General features: G+C 42.0%; 1 pseudogene; it reads right to left on the reverse strand.

Moving 5' to 3' along the window:
* Positions 1–4,401: 4,401 nt before the first annotated feature.
* On the reverse strand, positions 4,402–5,087 carry LOC103110017 (thioredoxin-dependent peroxide reductase, mitochondrial-like; annotated as a pseudogene).
* Positions 5,088–16,077: the final 10,990 nt, after the last annotated feature.

Consider the following 16,077-nt stretch of genomic DNA (forward strand, 5'->3'; position numbering starts at 1 on the left):
GGAGGAAAACTTTGCAGGTGGTTATCAGTGCTGCAGGTGTCTCTGTCTCTTTCCCTCTCTATCACTTCCTTCACTCTTTTGTTGCCCTTGTTGTTGCCCTCGTTGTTGTCATTATTGTTATTGTTGCCATTGCTGTTGTTGGATAGGACAGGGAGAAATTGAGAGATGAAGAGACAGAGAGGGGGAGAGCAAGATAGTCACCTGCAGACCTGCTTCAACACTTATGAAGCAACCCCCCTGCTGGTGGGGAGCTGGGGGCTTGAACCAGGATCCTTACTCCGGTCCTTGTGCTTCACACCATGTGCACTTAACCCACTGAGCTACCACCGGGCCCCCCAATTTTTTTTTAAGATGTATTTTTTTTCCACTTAAGACATATCTATTTCATGAGAGAGACTGATAAAGAGACAGGGGGGAGAGAGAGAGAGAGAGAGAGAGAGAGAGAGAAGTCAAAACACCATCCTGTTTGATAGCATGCAGTACTGCTATCAAACAGGAATTAAAAGTTAAGTCTTGTCTTCCCCCAGATGAGCCGTTTATGGGCTCAGACTACGAGTTATCAACATGCAAACTACCTTGATCAAATCACTCTGCTCATAATTCTTATAGTTTATTTAATGTATGTATTTATTTAATTTGTCTGCACCAGACAAACAAATGAGGTAAAAAGAGTCCTGTGAAAAAAAATGGCACTGTTTGTAATGCCACTGAGATTTCTGAGTCTAGAAATTGACTAGCTCGAATGCCAATTGACTGTGTGACTACCTAAAACAGTTAGTGACAATATCTGGAACAGGGTCCTTGAAGTCCGCGTACGACCCAATGGCTTTATTATCGGCAAAGCTAAAATGTCCTTCCTATGTCTACTGGGAAGAGCCACATTTCCTATGACCTTATAGGAAAACAGAAGAATCCAAGAAGGCTTCATTTCAATCTAGTTATTGAAGTAAAGTACTACAGCATGAACTCTTAGCTAAGAGGGTTTCAGAACTATGGAAAAATGAACTGAAATGCTCAAAGGGCTGTCCTAGATGGAGGAGAATTTAACTCCGTTTTCTGTTTGTTTATTTGTTTGTTTTTTGCATTTCTTCCTTATCATAATTCTACTGTTTTTATTTTATTAATGGTTTAGTATTTATTTACAAAATTACAAGACAGCAGAAGTGCAAGTCCACACCGTTCCCACCACGGGAGTTCCGGATCCCCACTCCCTCCATTGGAAGCTACAGCAGTTCTCCTAGGGCTACAGATATGGATTAACTATTATATCTACAACTGTCTAAATTTGTATATATTTGTCCATTTTTTTCCCCATGACCCTGCCTTTTCTTCCTTTCCAAGTCATACCTACACCTATTACTTACTTCCAAATGTCCCTCCCTTTTTCCTCTTCTCTCTGTGGGTCCTGATGAAGTTGGAGTTCAGAGCCCTCTCTGGTCATCTTCCCCCTATCATTTCTCCCCCACTGGGAGTATGAACCAAAATTCTTTATGGGGTGCAGAAGGTGGGAAGTCTGGCTTCTGTCATTGCTTTTCTGTTGGATAGAGCCATTGGCAGGTTGATCCATACACCCAGCCGGTTTCTATCTTTCCCAAGTGGAGTAGGGCTCTGGGGAGGTGAGGTTCCAGGACACATTGGTGAGGTTGTCTACCCAGGGAAGTCAGGATGGAATCACAGTAGTACCAATGAACCCTTAGTTAAGAGGGTTTCAGAACTGTGGAAAAATTAACTGAAATGCTTAAAGTGCTGTCCTGAGATGGAGGAGAATAATTGACTCTTGTTTGTTTTTTTTTTCCTTCTAGCTATTTCCCCCTGATTTGTATGGAGCACTTACGAAACTCTTCTCTCCTTCTGAATCTTCCTTTCCTTCTCTATAAGGTGGCTGGCCTAGAGAGCCTTGGGTTAGTTAGTGACGACTTCAAGATTCTGTGTTGTTGCAATTTTTAATTTGTAACTGTTCTCTTGAGAACCAAGTGGAATCGATAATCAATATCTCCTCCAAGAGGACAGGAGAAAATAAAACTGGAGTTTATTAACTCTTATTTTCTCATGGGTTATGATTTCTTCTTCTTTTTCTTTCTGGTAGAGACAGAGAGAAATTGAGAGGCATGGGGGAAATAGAGAGAGAAAGAGACAGAGAAAAACCTGCCTGCAGCCCTGCTTCATCACTTGTGAAGCTTTTCCCCCTGCAGGTGGGAACCAGGCCTTGAACCTGGGTCCTTGTGCATGTAGTGTGTACGCTTAGTCAAGTGCCTGGCCCCGGTTATAATTTCTTTGGTTACTTTTGACTGAACTTTTCCTGCTTGGTCCAACAACCAAGGCTGCCACTGGAACTCTGGCTCGAGCTCCAGTTCTGGGACAGCACTGGAGAACCATGCTCCTCTTCCTCTTTGCTGTTCTCTCCATGGGTGAGATGGATGAGTCTTCGAGGAACATGTGATGAAAGATTCCCTCATCTCTAGGAACAAAGGGATTTGTATTATTAGAGTGGTCTGTTATTTTTAAGCCAGGGATTTCTTCTAAACTGTTTCCCTTTCTTCCCATTCCATGTCGTCCACCATTTGCTTCTTTTCCATGTTTCTCTTTTTAGCATCCAGGGCCAGGTCAGCAGCTGCAGGAGAACTTGATGAGGGCCTTGCCTGCCTCTGCATCTCCCCGACTGCTTCAATCCTGGGTGTTTCTCTTTGCAGGAAGCTTCTTGGAGGAGGAGCTTGTGCTACAAAGGAGGTGGACTGCTGGCTGGTTAAGGTGAATTTGGGGAAAGCTACTGATTTAGTCCTCTTTGCTCAGCTGTTAATTTTGCTTAAATTGGAACTGCTTGCAAATTTTTATTTAAAATCTGTTTCCTGACTGAGACCTTGTAATGATAAGATTCAAAGATGATTTTTATTTGCTTACTAGTCCTTTGAAAGAAGAAAAATTTGATGCTTAATATTTAAACTTCTGGGGGGCCGGGAGGTGGCACACTTGGTTGAGCACACATGTTATAATGCCCAAGGACCCAGGTTAAAGCCCCTGGTCCCCACCTGCAGGGGAAAAGCTTCATGAGTGGTGAAGGAGGGCTGCAGATCTCTCTCTCTCCTTCTCTCTCTCTCTCCCCCCCTCTCTCCCCCCTCTCCCTCCCTCTCTCTCTCTCTCTCTCCCTTTTTCCCTTTTTCCCTCTCTCCCTCCCCTCTCCCATCTCAATTTCAGGCTGTCTCTATCCAATAAATAAATAATGATAAAACATATTTAAACACTTTATACTTTTCTGAATACTCTGACATCTGAATGTTAACTATATAACCATGTAAGACCCATTTCTAGAGTCTTTTACAAACATTTAAAGCACTATAGGAATTTATTTGCAATGCTATTGCATGGTATTTCCAGAAGATATTTATTCTAGGAATGATATAAAGAAGCATTTTAGGGCTGGTGATACTTCATAATGGTTATGCAAAGGACTTTATTATTATTATTATTATATTATTTTAAAATAGGTTTCTCTTATTTATACTTTACAGTGAGTCTTTCAAGAAAGAATATTACAGTGATCTCAAACATTATTTCCTGGATTCAACAAATATCCTTTACACACTCAATCACTCTCGAGAAATGTATGTAGACACTAAACCAGGTAACAAGCAAAGTAAGTCAGCCATGTAAACACTAAGTCCAGGGACGGGAGCATGCATGATCAGTTAAGTCACTTTGCCAAAGAGTTTTTCTCAAAGACATGATTGACATTGGCTGCAATCACATATACATCCACTACAAGAGATAAATTTTATTGATGCTAAAAGCTGAAAGACTAGGACCTTGGTTACTGGCAGGGAAAATTCAGTTTAGTACATGTCGGGCTAGCTTCCGGGCGGGAGAGAGAGATAAGCAGGGACTCATGGCTGAGTGGCACGCAGTTCAGTCTTTATTCATGTGGAACGCAGCACAATCTAAGCCATCTCTAATCACAATCTTGTCCCTATACATCCTGAGGCGGAAGAGTCAGGTCCGAAGAGGATGTCTGTAGGATAGGGGGTGGGGAGAAGGAAAAAGCGTGCAAAACAGTGAGGATTAAACCAATGCCCTGGAGGCAGGGCGGTGCTTAGTTAACAGTGGTTATGTAAATAGAATACAGTGTTAAGCAGGGGGGATCAAACCAATGAAACAGAAGGGGTCTTAGAAGCAGAATTTAGAAGCAGACCAACAAGTACAAAGAAGGGAATTTCAGATCCTTGATCAGAAGCTTTCAAAAAAACACTTTATACTCTCATGCACGCAGAGGCTGAAGTAAGGCTGAGAGGGCTTCCTTTTTCCTGCTGGAGATCTGATTGAGGAACAGGAAGACCAGGCATTCTATAGCCAGCTAGCTGTCCAGGCTCCCAGCGAGGGCCTCTGATATTAGTAGCTCACCACACTGAATCAAGCCGGGAGGTCGTTGACATCCATATGCTTGAAGACTCCATTGGGGTCGGTTATGAAGGGGCCTCTCAGGGCGAGGCCGGGCCCCTGCAAGCAGCACATCCTAGTCGCGGGAGTGGGATGTTCCTGTGGCCCAGACCACCATGCTTCCTCAACCTGTTGATCCGGGCGAGGTGGTAAAAGTGGGAATCCACAGAAACAGCGATGACTTCTCATTGTCTTTATCGCTGAAAGAAACGATTTCTGTAGGACATACGATGGTGAAATCCAAAGGGTAGAAGAAGAGCACCAAGTACCCCTCCTGGAAGTCATCAAGGCTTAGTTCCTTGAGCTCCCCATTAAAGACACCTGTGCGCTTGAAGTGCTCTGTGACGGGGCGGGTGCCTGGAGCGAGGAACTCGTGCTCAAGGTGAGTCTGGCTTGCCTGGGAGTTGCCCACAATCCATTTGTCCTTCCAGATGCAGCAGGTCTTAGGGCTGCTGAGGAGGAAGTGCCCCAGGAATGCCCCCCCCCCCCTGTCATGGCTCAGATTATGCTTTTGTTGTTTTTTAATTTATTTTTACATTTTTAAACCATTTTTATTTATTTATTGGATAGAGACAGACAGAAATCAAGAGGGAAGTGGGGGATAGGGAGGAAGAGAGACAGAGAGACACGTGCAGCACTGCTTCACCACTCATGATGCTTTCCCCCTGCAGGTGGGGGACCAGGGACTCGAACCTGGGTCCTTGAGCATTGTAACAGAGCTGAGCAGTGCTCTTGTGTCTCTCTTTATGTCTTTCTCTCTGTATCTATCTCATTAAAATAATATACATAAAGTAAAGATAAGAAAGCATTCTACATTTTGATGCATTTCAGTTTTTTCACTATACTAATTTTTTAAAGACAGAAATAAATTCCTTTTATCTTTAAAGTATGGTCACATTTTTTAACTTAGATTCTTTTTCTTTTGATGGAAACTATACATTAATTTCCAAGTATTTATTTATTTATTTATTTTCCACAGATAGAGACAGGGAGAAGGGGAAAGAAACCATAGTACCGAAGCTTCCTTCCTTCCTTCCTTCCTTCCTTCCTTCCTTTCTTTAATATTTATTTATTTCCTTTTGTTGCCCTTGTTTTATTGTTGTACTTATTATTGTTATTGATGTTGTTGTTGTTGTATAGGAGAGAGAGAAATGGAGAGAGGCGGGGAAGACAGAGAGGGGGAGAGAAAGACAGACACCTGCAGACCTGCTTCACCGCCTGTGAAGCGACTTCCCTGCAGGTGGGGAGCCGGGGTTCGAACCGGGATCCTTACGCCGGTCCCTGCGCTTTGCGCCACCTGCACTTAACCTGCTGCGCTGCCGCCCGACTCCCAGCACCGGAAGCTTTCTCTGAAGTGCAGTGGGAGCTGGGTTTGAATTGGGTCTCACACATGACAAAGCAGCACATCATCCAAATGAGCTATTTTGTTAACCTTTTGTCTTTAAATTTAGAAAAAAATCAAAAAGAATTTAATACTGGGAAATTATATGACGCTGAGCAAAGAGGTTAACAGCTGCTGTTCACTCTTTTAAGCCCTCAATTTTTGGTCTGTGGCTTAGGACTCATAAAAAAAAAAAAAAAAAACTGACACAAGTGAATGAACTTATTTCTCCACATACTATAAAGACTGTCCTCAGGAAGCCCCTAGCTCATGGAACTGGAGTTTCCCACCTTTCTTTCTTCCTTCCTTCCTTCCCTCCTTCCTTCCTTCCCTCCTTCTTTCTCTCTCTCTCTCTCTCTTTCTTTTTTTCCTCCTTCCTTTCTTTTGCCTCCAGGGTTACTGCTGGAGTGCTAGCACTATTAATCCACTGCTCCTGATGGCTATTCCCTGCCCCCCCCCCCCCATTTTATTGAATAGGACAGAGAAAAATTGAGAAAGGAGGGGGAGATAGAGAGGGAGAGAGATAGACACCTGCAGACCTGCTTCACCACTTGTGAAGCGACTCCCCTCATCTCCTGCAGGTGGGGAGCCAGGGGCTCAAACTCGGATCCTTGAGCAGGTCTTTGCACTTGGTACTCTCTATGCTTAACCCAGTGTGCCCTTACGTTTTGGTACCACAAAACCTTTACAGGACATTTTAAAGGACTGACCTTTTACCTGACAAAAATTGAACTACTTTCTATGTAGCCCCAAACATGACATTTATCTTATTCTTTCTGTGCTATATATTTCTCCTACCAGTTTTTGTGGTTCCAATCTAAGAAAATGCTTGTAGTGCTAATCTTTAGCTACAACACAAAGATGTGGAACTATGAAAGGAAGCAAAAAAAAAACAAAACCCACCATGGTTTTAAATGGGTAGATTTACTCATGAATGCGAATACTAATTATAAATTAAACTGTAGATTTCAAATAACCACCACGGCTCTCTTCCATAACTGTGTCCATTTCCATGGACAGAGGAGATGCAGGTAATGCTCAAAAATCTAGGCTTTGGTTTCCAGCCCTTGACCTCCTTTCCTTCACTTTGCTACATGAGCTTCAGCAAGTCACTCACCAGCCAAACTAAGAGACCATATGAAGACTCTTTAAAAGCTACAAAGTTGGAGTCAGTGGGTTAAGTGCATGTGGTGCAAAGTGCAAGGACCTGCGTGAGGATCCGGGGTTCCAGCCCCCGGCTCCCCACCTGCAGGGGAGTTACTTTACAGGTGATGAAGCAGGTCTGCAGGTGTCTCTCTTTCTCTCCCCCTCTCTGTCTTCCCCTCCTCTCTCCATTTCTCTCTGTCCTATCCAACAACGATGACAACGATAATAACAATAACTACAACAACAATAAAAACAAGGGCAACAAAAAGGAAATAAATAAATGTTAAAAAAATTAAAAAGCTACAAAGTAATTTCATACACTTTTAATTTATTATAGGAGATATATTTTTGAATGTTTGATGTACTCAGGGCCCCCTTTCCTAAGAACTGTCTGTATCTGACACCCTAACTAAGGCACAGAAATCACATTTGTGCTTCTCTTCTGTCTGGTACAGGGGGCACTTGACCAAGCATGCCCAGTGACCACGAGGCCTGCAATTTTCTTTCAGAATTCAAGAGTGTCCTCAGATGGCAGGTGTTCCAATGATCCTGAGACACTGGCATCTATACTGGTCATTTTCTTTAATTTACATAAATTATTTGTTTGTTTGTTTGTTTTCCTGGAGAAAGAATTCAGCTTTGGTTTAGAGAACTGGACCTGGAACCTCTGGACCGTCAGTCATGAACGTCTAGTATGATAGAGTTGGCACTGTCTCCTAGTATGACGAGGAGGAGACAGAGACTAGAGAAGATGTAGAGAAAAAAAGAAAAATAGTTTAACAAAAACAGACACACAAAATGGGGAGGAGGGCCTGAGTGGTGACACACCTGACTGAGTACATACTACCATCCACAAGGATTCAGGTTCAAGCCCCCCCAACTACTTTTGTAATTATTACTAGTGATTTATTAATGGCTGACAAGATTGTAAGATAGCAGCGGTACAGCTGTGTTCAGTTCCCACCAGAGTTTCCTGTCTCATCTACTCCATCGGAAGCTTCCCTATTCTTTATCCCTCTGGGAGTCTGGGCCAACTTTTTTTCTTTTTTTTTTTCCCCCTTCCTTTCTATTTCTCCTTTCCCTTTCAGATTCTGTTTCTAACCAAAATATATAAGCAGTAAAATTAAAAAGGGGGATGTAGGTGGAGAAAATATTTTAATTCTAGGTCTAGTTGTAGATCCAGTTCATGGGCTACACATTTCCCCCCCTATAATAAGATGGCTTATTTTATTCTCACAATAAATTGGCCTGGAACTTTGGTTAAGACATTAATGGCACAGTCAAAAAAGGAATGACAAAGGATACTGTAGAATTCATTGTACCAAAAGCCAATGTTCCCAGTTGCCCTTTATGACTACCAAGGTGAAACCTTTTTTTTTCTTTTTGCCTCCAGAGCTATGCGTGAGGCTCGGTGCCTGCATTATGAATCCCCTGCTCCTGTGGGCCATTCATCCCCCTCCCCATTTTTATTGGATAAGATAGAAAGAACTGGAGAGAGGAGGGGAAGACAGAGAGGAGGAGAGAAAGACAGATACCTACAGACCTGCTTCACTGTCTGTGAGGTGTTCCCACTGCTGATGGAGAGCAGGGGGCTTGAACCCGGATCCTTGTGTGGGACTATGCACCACCGCCCGGCCCCTGAAGCCCTTTCTACATATGCTTTTCCAATTATGAAATGCACACTGGACTATAGAAAATTCCAGAAGGTGTTACATTTGCGGAACACATGCCATCAAATTAGTACTGAGGGTGTACTTCAGACAGTATGAGGTGTGACTCGCTAAGCAAATCCTTTCTCTTGACCTCCCTATAGGGGCACAAAGATTTCAAAGAGGGCAACACAACATAATGGAAATTAAGATTCTGACCCAGACAGAGGGTCTTAGCTCCTCTGCATATGAATTATTTGAGGTTAGTAGCTATTTAACCTCTGGGAGTCCCAGTTCTCTCAACTGTACACTAAGAATAATAGTAACGAGGAGTCGGGTGGTGGCGCAGTGGGTTAAGCGCATGTGGCGCAGAGCGCAAGGACCGGCTGAAGGATCCGGGTTCAAGCCCCTGGCTCCCCACCTGTAGGTGTGCAGGTGTTTCTCTCTCCCTCTCTCTGTCTTCCCCTCCTCTCTCCATTTCTCGCTGTCCTATCCAACAGCGACATCAGTAACAACAACAACAACTAAAACAATAAGGGCAACAAAAGGAAATAAATAAATATTTTTAAAAGAATAATAGTAACAATAACCTCTTTTCAACTAGTTGTAAGGAATAAACACATTTAGGGAAGAAATTGGACCTATATAAAGTTTTTCTCAAAGTCGTCCTCTGCCCTCTCACTACAAATCTGATATTGTTTTACAATAAATCACATAGTGTCACTCCAAATTAATAAACAAGGTCTGAAACTAGAAGAAAAAATATATACTTTTTAAAATTTCTTGACCAACTCAACTAGAAAATCTCTCATGTCAAGAAAAAAAAAAGAATATTTCTTAAAACAACACTTTGAGGCAGGAGGGACTGAACTTGAAGAAAGACCAGCTTCCTTTAACTCAAATATGCATATTTTTGTCAACAAATTACATTCTCGGTGCAATAGCATCTGATGCCAATACTTGCCCAAGCCAGTATGTGCTTGTGTCTACATGTACCAACAGGGCACAGCCAACAGAGTAGCTTTTTCCATTTCTGAACTTCAAGATTCACTAGTTCAGCATAGCTGCTCATTTGCATGAGGAAAGCTGGACAGCTTAACATCCCAGGCCCACTGTTCCAATGCTCAATAATGAAATCTATTAAGCTCCATCCGCTATTACTGAGCTTAAGAAAGGCATATTCTTGACAAGCCCTGTGAGAAAGGCACTACGTGATAACACAGGAAATTATTTCTGGAGGACTACAATGAGCCTAAACAAGTTATTTCAGACATTTCTAGCCTTACTGGCTGCCATAAACCTACAGAAAAATGTGTGTTCATTAAAATGTCTGACTTCCTAGGTGGCAAATACAGAAGTAAAAAAAAATTGGTCTAGAAGCCAGATTTCAGTGGCTATGACCAGTTAGCTGCCTATGACTTAGATTATATGTTCTCAACAGATGGGCACAAAAAAAAGAGCAAGAAGATCATGGATTCTTAGTTATATATATGAATGATTATCCCTCAGGCAAACTGATGTAAGAACCATGCAATGTTTTTCTAAAGGGTAAGGGCTCAGTCTTACTACATTCTTCTCTGTTTCATCCTGGTGCCAAACCCAAATAATCTTGAAGTGGATATAAAACACTGAAAAACGTCTCTGTTATAAGAAAGGGGAGTTTTGTTAGAAAGGAGTTAAACTGTCAACTATACGTGAATACATTATATTCCTAGGTTAACGTTGTCTTGTAAGGAGCTATAGCTCCATGAAGAACCAGAACAATGGACCTCAATTATATTATTCTGATGCTGAGCACATTAAACACCGATTGAACATTTTAAGAGGGCTATCAACAGTGATACATGTAAGCAGGCTATTTCAATTGGGAAATTTGATTGGTGAGCAAAATTAATTAAACCATCATCCACGGACCAGCTTCTGCCTATTTCAGGCCAATTTAGAAAAGTTCTTAGCGACTGTTCTAAACTTAACCACCTTTTCTTCTTTGCTATTTGATGCTATTCAACTAAATAAGTTTATGATCTAAGCATTATGACTCTGAAAAAGAGTCCCCCCCAAAAAAAAAATTTAAAAAAACCTCCCTCACTAATTTAGGTTAAAAAGAAAGTAATGGCAGAAAAGTGTCTTTAAGTTTTGCAATAATTCTTCCAGTACTTTTGCATCCCAAAAGGCTCCAGATGTGACCAGCCACTGCAAAATGGTAAGTTGTTTATAAGCATTCTACACAGGGAACTGGCACCTGTAATTTTAGTCTTGTTTTGCATCAGCATTACTAGAACACCTAAAAAAAACACACACACACACACACACACAGATGACCAAGTGAAGGTTTTGTGTGATCACATGTACACCTTCAGGGGCAATGTGGCTGCCTGTCCTCTGGAAGATGTCGGCTATAGCAAGCAGCTTCCTCCTCTGTTGTCTGTCCAGCTGTGAGAAGGAGTTGCCACTGGGAGTTCTATGCTTGCAGCCAGGGCTGAAAAATAATGGTGACATCTTGTCCTTCCAGACTTTAAAGAATTGATTGTTGATCACTCTTGGTAATGCAAATAATCACAATCTTTTCTCCCTTCCTCTTTCCTCTCCTCTCCTTGCTCCCATCCTTCCTTCCTTCCTTCCTTCCTTTCTTTCTTTCTTTCTTTCTTTCTTTCTTTCTTTCTTTCTTTCTTTCTTCCTTCCTTCCTTCCTTCCTTCCTTCCTTCCTTTCTTTCTTTCTTTCTTTCTTTCTTTCTTTCTTTCTTTCTTTCTTTCTTTTTCCTTTCCTTGCCTTTGTTTGTAGTTAACAGTCATCTGTAGCCAAGAAAGAGGCCCCTTGGCCACTTCAGTCTGGGTAAGGCTTAAGCAATAAACATATTTGAATCATGTGATGACAATTAACCACTTTGTTAAGCCATAGATCCCCACTTCACCCTTCCCCTCCTCCTTTGAACCCTGGGCTCTGTTTTATCCTGCCTGAGTTTTTCCTAACTGCCTGCTTCAGCCCTCTCCATGCTCTAGTGGTTTAGAAACATGACAAGCTACCTTTTGCTGGCTGGCACTCTTAACTACGTAGATTGTTGGAACTTCACTTTTGCTTGACTGCTGATTTCTAACCCTATATGGCAATAAACTGTAATTTGGTATGGATGTAGAAACGATCTAGCCAAGCTAGAAGTTTAGATATTAAAAATAAAACAAGAAACAAACAAACAAAACCCCCACGAGTTTCTTCCCTTTGTTTCTGTAAAATTGTTTTCCACTTAGATACTTAAACATATCCCCCCTTTGTTTTTTAAATTTTATTTATTTTGAGAGTGATGCAGAGAGACCCCCTCCCCCCCCCCCCACACACACAGAGAAACACCAGAGCACTGCTCAGCTCTGGTTTATGGTGGTGCAAGGGATTGAACCTGGGATTTAGGAGTTTTAGGCATGAGAGTCTGTTTGCATAACCATTATGCTGTTTCCCCTGCCCTTCACACCCCCCCCCTTTTAAAAAATGTCTTCCTTGCAAGATCTTTGGGAGATATCAAAGGGAGAAAAGAGAAGAGCAAAAGGTATACGTGACTCAGTTGGGACTGGAGCGAATCACCACCGCTTGAAGCTGCACAGTGTTCCTTACTGACGGCCGACACGGTCAGTCATCTTTGCGAGTAGAGCTCTACAAAAGTCTCCTTCCTGGTTTAATCTGGGCTTTTGTTGGTTGTGTTTCTATTGATTACCAATGGCATTTAAACATGCTCAAGGAACCTCCAGGCCAAGGGTACTTGAAGAAAGGCCCTTGTAGGAGTTTCTAATTGGTGCTGCCATGTGCTCATGTCTTAAAGCTCAGGGCTATGGGTGCCCAGTGAACCTCACTGCTATTTTTATTTTCTGGAATGAGTTGCTAAATGGTGTTTGATGTCAGTGTCTGTGGTGGTCAAAATGTTTATAGCCATCTGAAAAACTTCCTGCAAAACAAAATTTTACACCTGGCAGCTCTCCCATTGCTCAATGTTATTAAAGTCTCTTGACAAATATGCAAGAGTGTGAAATGCGGAGGTGTGTGGGGAGGAGAGAAGATGTGGAATGGTTACATTCCGGCTCCCATGTAAATAAGACCGCATGCAGGACCAGCCAGACAGCTGTGACTGTGGTGCCTTTCTCCACGACAACTGTCAAGAACATTTCAGAACTGAGGCTATCTCTCATTAGGCTTGCCTCTCTCCTTAACAGATTTTGGGGGGTTGGCCCCAGTGTTCTCTAAATGTTACTTTGTCGGAAATATTTTTTTAAGAAATATTTTCATTTATGTATTATTGGATAGAGACAGAGAGAAATTGAAGAAGAGTGGGAGACAGAGAGATGCAAAGAGACAGAGAGACACCTACAGCACTGCTTCACCACTTGTGAATCTTTTCCCCCTGCAGGTGAGGACCAGGGCACTGAACCTGGGTCCTCGCACACTGTAATATGTGCACTTACCCAGGTGCATCACCGCCTGGCCCCTGTAGGAGAGCTTTGCCTCATCTCAGAGTAAGATAGGACCCAGAGCACTATTGGATTGTGCAAAGGCAGAAGGATTATTAAGAGATTTTATATTGTGGGTTATATAATGGTTATGCAAAAAGACTTGCATGTCTGATGTTCCAAGTTCCCAGGTTCAACCCCCAGCATGACCATAAGCCAGAGGTGATCAGTTAAGATTACTTAAAAATAAGTAAGTCAGCAATTACAGAAGCCAGAACTCCCACTTATTTTTTTTAAATTTCTTTATTGGGGGAATTAATGCTTTACAGCTGACAGCAAAACACAATAGTTTGTACATGCATAACATTTCCCAGTTTTCCATATAACAATACAACCCCCACTAGGTCCTCCTCTTCCATACTGTTCCAGGACCTGAACCCTGCCCTCATCCCAGAGCCTTTTCCTTTGGTGTAATACATCAGCTCCAGTCCAAGTTCTGCTGAGTGTTTTCTCTTCTGGTCTTGTTTTTCAACTTCTATAAGTGAGATCATCCCATATTCATCCTTTTGTTTCTGACTTATCTCACTTCACATGATTTCTTCAACCCCCATCCAAGATGGGATGAAGAAGGTGAAATCACTGTTTTTAATAGCTGAGTAGTATTCCATTATGTCTGTAGACCACAACTTACTCAAGTCACCCATCTGTTAGAACTTCCACTTTCTGCACCCCATAAAGAATTTTGGTCCATACCAATGCCCATGTCCAGCAGAGAAGCAATTACAGAAGCCAGACCTCCCACCTTTTGCACCCCCAAAAGAATTTGGTCCATACTCCCAGAGGGGGGATAAATGTTAGGGGAAGATGACCAGAGGGTTCTAGACGTCAAGTCCATCAGGACCTGGAGAGAGAAGAGGAAAAAAGGAAGGACATGCAAAAGTAGTAACAGGTGTAGGTGTGACTTAAAAATGAAGAGAAGGCAGGATCATAGGGAAAAAATGGGCAATACAAATAGAGACAGATAGTTATAGAAATAATAGTCGTGGTCTGGGAGGTGGTGCAGTGATAAAGCTTTGGACTCTCAAGCATGAGGTCCCAAGTTCGATCCCCAGCAGCACATGTGCCAGAGTGATGTCTGGTTCTTTCTCTCTCCTATCTTTCTCATAAATAAATGAAATCTTAAAAAAAAAAAAGAAAGAAATAATAGTCAACACATATCTGCAACCTTGGGAGAACTACTTACTATAGCTTCCAATGGAGGGAATGAGGCTAAGTCACTGGTGGTGGGAACCATGAGAACATATACCCCTTAGCTTATGTTATCTTATAATTTTGTTAATATTGTCACTAATAAATTTTTTTTAAAAAATCCTTTTTTTGGTCCATATTCACAGAGGGGGAGAAATGTTGGGGGAAGATGACCAGAGGGCTCTGAACTCCAACTCCATCAGGACCCAGAGAAAGAAGAGGAAAAAAGGAGAGACATTAGAAGTAGTAACCGTTGTAGGTATGACTTAGGAAGGAGGAGAAGGCATCTGAACTCCAACTCCATCAGGACCCAGAGAAAGAAGAGGAAAAAAGGAAAGAATTTAGAAGTAGTAACCGTTGTAGGTATGACTTAGGAAGAGAAGGCAGGACCATAGGAAACAGGCAAATATATGTAAATATAGACAGTTACAGAAATAATAGTTGACCTGTGTCTGCAGCCTTGGGAGAAAAAATGTAATTTCTAATGGAAGTAATGGGAACACAGAGCTCTCTGGTGGTGGGAATGGTATGGAATTATATATTTGTTATCTCATAATTTGTAAATTTGTAAATCAATATTAATTCACTAATAAATAATTAAAAAAAACAGTCAGTAAATAAATAAGTAAAACTTTCTATTATTGGAATAGAGGCATATGTCCTTCAAAATTTTTCCCCCCTCCCTGTTCCATGGTGGCTTTTTAAATGCTCAGAGATCTAGTGCATAACTCAGGTGACATCTTTCTCATCTCTGGATCCCCTTCCTACCAACAGTTAGGTGGGTGGGGAGTCCCATGGGATGGACAACTATCTTCATCATCTCTAATTTCTCCCTAAGAATTTTGTCGTTGTTCTTGTTCTTCTCCTTTTCCTCCTTGTCCTTCTAACTTTTCTAATTGCCACCAGTGTTATTTCTGGCACCTTCACGACCAATCCACCTCTCCCAATGCCCCCCCCTTTGGATAGATAGATAAAGAGAGACGTTGAGAGGGGAAGACGGAAAGAAGGGAAGAGCAGCTGCAGCACTGATTAATGGCTTGTGAATCTTTAGCTTCCTTCCTACAAGGTGGGACTCAGGGTCTCAAACCCAGGTACTTGTGCATGTCACCATGTGTGTGCTCTACAAGGACCAATATCTCCCTGGCTCCCTTTCCCCCAAGAATTTTAACCCCTGAATATTCTGTTTCAACTTCACTTTAAAGTCCTGCACTATAATCCCGGAAACACTACCTCTTGGTCATATACTCTTCATTCTACAAGACTGGTTTTTGAAACTCGGCACACCTTTCCATCACACACAACCTCCAAAGATCTGTTTTTCATGGGTAATGTTTTCTAGTAAGGTCGCTCACTTTGGAGAAATGAAGGGAGATTTTTAAAGCTGGCATTTTTAAGCCATATCCTTCTAACTTGGGTTTGGATGCAAAGACCCTCACTTTCTCCATTATTAGCTGTCAGGGTAGGAGAATCCCTTGGGAGCAAAAAGAAGTCTAGAGAGAACCCAGATCTCCCCCCCAGAAGCCCTGGAGAAGTCCTAGAACCACCTGTCTCTAATTAAGCTCCTCTACTCTATCCCCTCAGTGCTCACACACTCGTAATCATATTTATGGTTGTAATCATATTATATTACAGTTCAGATTCCCTTACAATAAATACCGTCATAATGAAAACCTCACTGTCATAACAACGATTTCCCAGCTTTAGTCAATAACATATTTATTTTAAGCATATCCCATACAATAAAGTCCTATTGGAGGAGATTGATGTGGAGGCTCTTTCAATTCCCGTGTGCTG

The sequence above is a fragment of the Erinaceus europaeus genome, chromosome 11 (assembly GCF_950295315.1).
Source record: "Erinaceus europaeus chromosome 11, mEriEur2.1, whole genome shotgun sequence".
Lineage (NCBI taxonomy): Eukaryota > Metazoa > Chordata > Mammalia > Eulipotyphla > Erinaceidae > Erinaceus > Erinaceus europaeus.